This window comes from Triticum urartu, chromosome 2 (genome assembly GCF_003073215.2).
Source record: "Triticum urartu cultivar G1812 chromosome 2, Tu2.1, whole genome shotgun sequence".
Classification (NCBI taxonomy): Eukaryota; Viridiplantae; Streptophyta; class Magnoliopsida; order Poales; family Poaceae; genus Triticum; species Triticum urartu.
In genome coordinates this window covers 249,187,985-249,194,545 of record NC_053023.1, presented here as the reverse complement: position 1 = coordinate 249,194,545, position 6,561 = coordinate 249,187,985, and positions in this window count along the sequence as shown.

Sequence of the window (6,561 nt, the reverse complement as noted above, 5' to 3'; positions counted from 1 at the left end):
GGCTACTTCCAGCCTCACAGGTGACTGAGACTGAAGTCCCAGTACTTCGAAAAGGGATCCGTCCTTGCGTGTTTTTGATTGCCGTATAGCCGTGTTTTGCAGGGGAGGTCCTCGAGGCGGAAGGCCGAGCCTGCGGCGACTAGCCAACAAGGGGCCGCGAGGCCAGGCATGCTGAAAAGACCCACAGTCCGGATTGAGACACCGGCGCAGCGGTACGGCGCGCCGTCTTTATTGCAAGACATTATTCTCAGAGGCATATTAACGCCCATGCTTTCTTTTCAGGAAAAAGAGCGCTCGCCGGACTATACCCGGAGAGGCTACTAATCGCGCCTCCACCAGCCAGGCTCCAAGGCTGGATTCAGAGGCGGGAAGGCGTGCGCCAGGCACTCCTCCGACAGAGGATGCGGATAAACTATCCGCCACCAATTCTGAGGTGGAAAGTTCCATGAACCACAGGCGTCGCCGGACTGTTATTCGTGACGCCTGTTTCTCCCAAGAGGGATTGGATGCCTTCAACTCGGGAGATGCGTACCTCCATGCCGCTCAAAATTGTCTAGACAAAGTCACGGAGCAGTATGTAAAAGACATACGGGTGAGAAAATTTGGTGATTATATATATCAGTATCCCCTGAGACTTGAAACAGTTAGAATAACTGATTTAAGGATCATTTGTTATGCAGGTTCTTACTGAAAAGAATACTCAGCTGTCCCAGGAGCTGGAAGAGTGCAGAGCCCAACTTCAGGCCGCACTGGCCGCACTGGGGGAGCCCAAAGAGACCCCGTCTGGTAATATATCCTTCGAATGATAAGTGTCATATAGGATGTGGCATATACGCGGATCTGACGATAAAATTGCAGATGACGCTGGAGTAAATCCGGATAAGCAACAACTCCAACGCCAGCTAAAGGTCAGTGAGAGCGTGCTTACGAGGGTGAGGCAGGAGAAGAATGATCTCGTAGATGCCAACAGCAAGCTGGGCGTGGAACTAAAAGATGTTCGTGCCCAACTGTCGGACTCTGTTAAGAAGAATTGGCGGCTTCGATGCGGCATATTTAGTAAGTGCTTGAACGAACTTTGAAAAAGAGTTCGGCGAGGAAGCTGGCTAATAGAGTTATGGCTGTAGGTATGCTAACAGGTCGTCCTGCCGAGGAAATGCCCGGTTCAACGGATGACCTTCTTCCCGAGCTCTGACAGCTGCACAAAGAGTTCGACAGGTGATGCAAGGCGTCGCCCAGGCCTTGTGGCCATCCGTCTCCATACCCGAAGGCCTTGGAGAGCTTGCAGAAAAGCTGAAGGGAGCGCGGCGGCGCTTCCGATTATGGAATATATCGGCCTGCCATCACGGCGCCAGGGAGGCCTGGGTAATGGTGAAGACACGTTACACGAAGGTTGACCCGAACCACATGGCGGAAGTCGGACCTGTGGGGCCCGATGGGAAGGAGATCCCTGTGAGGTTAGTGTACGGCCAAGTAGAATTGGCCGCAAAGTATTCCCAACAGGACTGTAGACTACACAGCCTATTGGATGGCACTGAAGAGGAATTCAACCAGTCAAATAGACTATGTAATTTAAAGTGACATGTATAATGCCTTCTAGTCGGATTGTAGATCGTTTGTCGTGGCGGACCTTTTTGCTTCAACCTCGGGACCCGACGGTCTGGAGTGTATCCGAATACCCTCTCGGTTATGTAAGAACCGGGGCATGCGTGGAGACCAGGCGTAGGGGTCATTAGTGCTTTATCAGACAAGTGCCCAACTAGTTATGTTATATTACATGGGTAGTAAGAAACATCTTCCAGGGAGAATAGTTCCGTTAAGGGTTCCTTTCCCTGGGTAAGCATGCCCTAAAGTGCATGTCCGAACTATGATAAGAAGTGAAGAAAAAGAATCTGGGGGCAGATATGGAAAATGAATAAAAGTCATCTTTTGTTCACCGACTGAATATTCCCTTAAGAACGCTAGGTTTCGGCTTCACCCAGTCTGAGGTACACATCCGGCTGACCCGGCGGTAACAATCGCAGAGGTGCTCCCCTTATGCCCTAGCCGAATTAACGGGAATGTAGGGCATAAATACAAGAACCAGGCAACCAAGTTTGGCCAAAACTTAAGTCATATCAATGCATATAATGGTGAAAAAAGGTACATGCGGAAGTATAACACATGTGTTGGCCGTGAGGCCCAGGTAAATAATTTAAGCTTCTGTGAAAGAAGCCCCCAGGTATGAAGAGTGCGGCTAGTGCATCTGTAATGTACGAGTGAGGCACAAGGTGACCCTTGAAGGCCTAGAGAAATAATAAGAAAAAGAAAGAAAGGGAAACAAGACAGATGATGCATATGCAGAAAATGGACAAAGGGAGGGGACTAACATAGAGTCTGGTGCTAGGCGTAGAATCTTCGAAGCCTGGCTGCGTTCCATGGGTTCGGCTCGAGTCGACTAGTCGATGCATCCGGCAGTCGGTATGCTCCACCGGTCAGAACTTGGTCGATAATGAAGGGACCTTCCCATTTGGACTCGAGCTTCTTCTTTTTCTTGTCCGGCAGTCGTAGAACTAGTTCGTAAATGTTATAAGTTTTGGGCCGTACTTCTCTGCTTTGGTATCTGCGAGCCTGTTGTTGGTAAAATGCGGAACGGGCTTTGGCTACGTCACGCTCTTCCTCCAAGGTGTCCAGACTGTCCTGCCGATCGAGCTCGGCTTCTCTTTCTTTGTACATGCGCACTCGAGGTGAGTCATGAATTATGTCACAGGGCAAGACTGCCTCTACGCTGTACACCATAAAAAACGGTGTATATCCGGTACTACGATTCAGCGTGGTTCGCAGCCCCCAGAGTACGAAGTCGAGCTCCTCTACCCAGTGCCTCTATCCATTTGGTGAATTTATCCACCATGACCAATAAGTATTTTTTCTTGTGGGTTCCCCCTTTATGGGGTCCAACCATGTCAAGCCCCCAGACCGCAAAGGGCCATGTAATGGGGATTGTTTTGGAGGGCGGTGGGTGGCATGTGGCTTTGATTTGCAAAGAGCTAGCAACCGGCACAACGTTGGACCAAGTCCTGTGCATATGCCCGGGCCGTTGGCCAATAGAATCCTGTACGGAAGGCCTTGTTTACAAGAGCCCAGGCTGTGGCGTGATGACTGCCGAGTCCGGCGTGAATTTCTGCAAAAAGGTTCCGCCCTTCCTCTTCGGAGATGCACCTTTGAAGGACTCCGGTAGTGCTTTTCTTGTACAATTCTCCCTCATGGACCCTGTAGGCCTTGGATCGCCGCACTATGCAGCGTGCCTCATTTTGGTCTTCCAGAAGTTCCTGTCTAGTTAGGTAGGCCAGGAATGGTTCTGTCCACGAGGAAATAGTGGCCATTATTTCGTGGGTTGAATGTGTTATTTCGGTGGCGGAGCCTTCGATTGTGTCAGAGAGTTCGGTATCAGGTATTTTGGCCGGGTCCGGACTATTATTACCGGTGTCCCCTTCCCATGCTATGGATGGCTTGAAGAGCCTTTCTAGAAATATGTTGGGAGGGACCGCATCGCATTTTGCGCCGATGCGGGCGAGGATATCCGCCGCCTGATTATTTTCTAGAGCCACATGGTGAAATTCGAGCCCCTCGTACCGAGCTGACATTTTTAGGACGGTATTGCGATAAGCTGCCATTTTCGGATCCTTGGCATCAAAGTCTCCATTTATTTGGGATATCACGAGGTTCGAATCCCCGCGCACCTCTAGGCATTGAAATGCCCATGGATACTGCCATCCAGAGACCATGTAGAAGGGCCTCATATTCGGCTGCATTGTTGGAGTCCGTATACATTATCTGTAGTACGTATTGAACTGTATCTCCTGTTGGGGACGTCAAAACGACGCCAGCCCCCAGACCAGCCAACATTTTGGAGCCGTCGAAGTGCATGATCCAGTTTGAATATGTGTCGTACTCCTTAGGGAGTTCGGCTTCCGTCCACTCGGTGACGAAGTCAGCCAAAACTTGCGACTTAATAGCTCGCCATGGCTTGTAAGTTATGTCGAATGGGAGGAGCTCAATGGCCCATTTGGCAATCCGGCCCGTCGCATCGCGGTTGTTTAGAATATCGTTAAGTGGTACTTCCAGGCTACCGTTATCAAACACTGTTGAAAGTAGTGTCGCATCTTCCGGGATGCCATAAATATCGCGTACGCTATCTTTTGATAATGCGGGTACCGTGATTTGCATGGAGTAAGGACAGTGGACACATACTAAACCGGCTTTTGAAGGGGAATTTGTGTCCGTCCACTTCTCGCTCGACGACGAGCACTGCGCTTACTACTTGATGAGTTGCCGCAATGTATAATAGTATTTGTTCGCCAATGTTTGGTGTGGCCAGGACTGGGTTTGTTGCCAATATGGCTTTTATTTCGTTGAGTCCGGCCGTGGCGGCATCCCTCCACTCGAAGTGTTCGGTGCGCCTGAGGAGGCGATAAAGGGGTAATGCCTTTTCTCCCAAGCGGGAGATAAAGCGGCTTAGAGCCGCAACGCATCCGGTCAATTTTTGTACTTGCTTGAGGTCTGTTGCGGTAGCCAACTGTGACAATGCTCGGATTTTGGCCGGATTAGCTTCAATACCTCTACTGGAGACAATGAATCCCAGGAGTTTTCCGGCTGGTACGCCGAAAACGCATTTTTCCGGGTTGAGCTTGATGTCATATGTTCGGAGGTTATCGAATGTGAGCCTCAAGTCGTCTACTAGAGATTTGACATGCTTGGTTTCGAATGTGAGCCCAGTTGGGACGATCGGGGATCTATGTAGCATTCGGGGTAGTCTTCTTCTATTTTGGGTTCCGTAGTCGGACCTTGATTGTATCTGGTTGATGTAATGCTTTTTTCATGTAATTGTGTGAAGTGGCTATTGCAAGCCCACTATGTATCTTTTTCCCTTATGTATTACATGGGTTGTGTGAAGATTACCTCACTTGTGACATTGCTTTCAATGCGGTTAAGCCTCTAAGTCGTGCTTCGACACGTGGGAGATATAGCCGCATCGAGGGCATTACAATGCCCACATGCCCCACCCATCAAGCAGAAGGTCCAGAAGCAAGCTTTGGAACGGTAGCAGTTTATTGCCAAGGAGATCAAGAAACTTGAGGCAGATGGTTTGGTTAGAGGGGTATTGCATCCAACATGGTTAATAAATCTAGTGGTGGTGCGCAAGGCTAATGGGAAATGGACGCTGTGCATAGATTTCACAGATCTGGACAAAGCGTGCCTGAAAGACCTGTTCCCCTTGCGCGCATCGACCAGATTGTGGATTCCACCTCCGGGGGTGACCTGCTTTCCTTCCTGGATGCTTACTATGGATACCACCGGATCTTCATGTCCAAAGAAGACGATGAGAAGACCGCATTCATAACCCCATGAGGCACGTATTACTTTGTACGTATGCCCTTCGGGCTGAAGAGCGCCAGATGCACTTTTGCAAGAGTAGTACAGATTGGCTTTGAGTCCCAACTACACAGAAATAGTAAAGCTTACATGTACGATATAGTGGTCAAGACCAAGGATAGATTGACTCTCATTCAAGACTTGGAAGAGACCTTTGAAAATCTACGCAAGATCAACTTGGAGCTAAAGCCGGAGAAGTGTGTGTTTGGCGTTCCTTCCGGAAAGTTACTTGGCTTCTTTGTGTTCCACCAGGGGATAGAGCCCAACCCCGACAAGATCAGGGCTATCGACCAGATTCAAGCACCTAAGACAGTTAAAGACGTGAGACATTTGACTGGATGTGTTGCCACACTGAGTAGGTTCATTTCCAAGTCTACTGAGCGCACCTTGCCATTCTTTAAAAACTTGAAGAAGGAAGGACCCATGGAGTGGACCCCGGAGGCGGACGCTGCACTACAAGATTTGAAGACCTACCTTTCCTCTGTTCCCACCTTAGTCGTTCCTAAACCACAAGAGTCATTCCTGCTATATTTAGCAGCGACCAATCAAGTGGTTAGCCAAACACTGGTGGCACAGCGGGAGGTAGATGAAGCAGCAGCAGCCACCGCTGTCCCCTTTGGAGTGGAAAGTGAACCCGTCCCGGAAAGGTCAGATGCATTTCAAGACAATGAAGAGCAGGGCAGCGGAGGCAGTTCCAAGATCGCGGCAAGGAAGAAGGTGGTGTAGCGCCTAGGGTACTTCGTCAGCTCCCTGCTGCACGGGGCTAGGTCGAGGTACTCTGGCATGCAAAATTTGATTTTTGGCCTCATCATGGCCTCAAGGAAACTGCGTCACTACTTCAAAGCCCACAAGATCACGGTTGTCACCCGCTTCCCCTTGCAACGCATACTCCAAAACCCTGAGGCCACTAGCAGAATTGTGGAATGGGCTTTGGAGTTATCCAACTTTGGTTTGAAGTTTGAAAGCACATCAACTATTCAGAGTAGAGCACTAGCAGAGTTCATTAAGGAGTGGACGCCTACCCCTGATGAAGAAGTGCTGGAGACAGTCATCCCCGACAAGGAAGCACCCCAAGAATAGATCATGTACTTTGATGGTGCCTTCTCCCTACAAGGTGCAGGAGCGGGCATGCTTCTCGTTTCTCCCACCAGG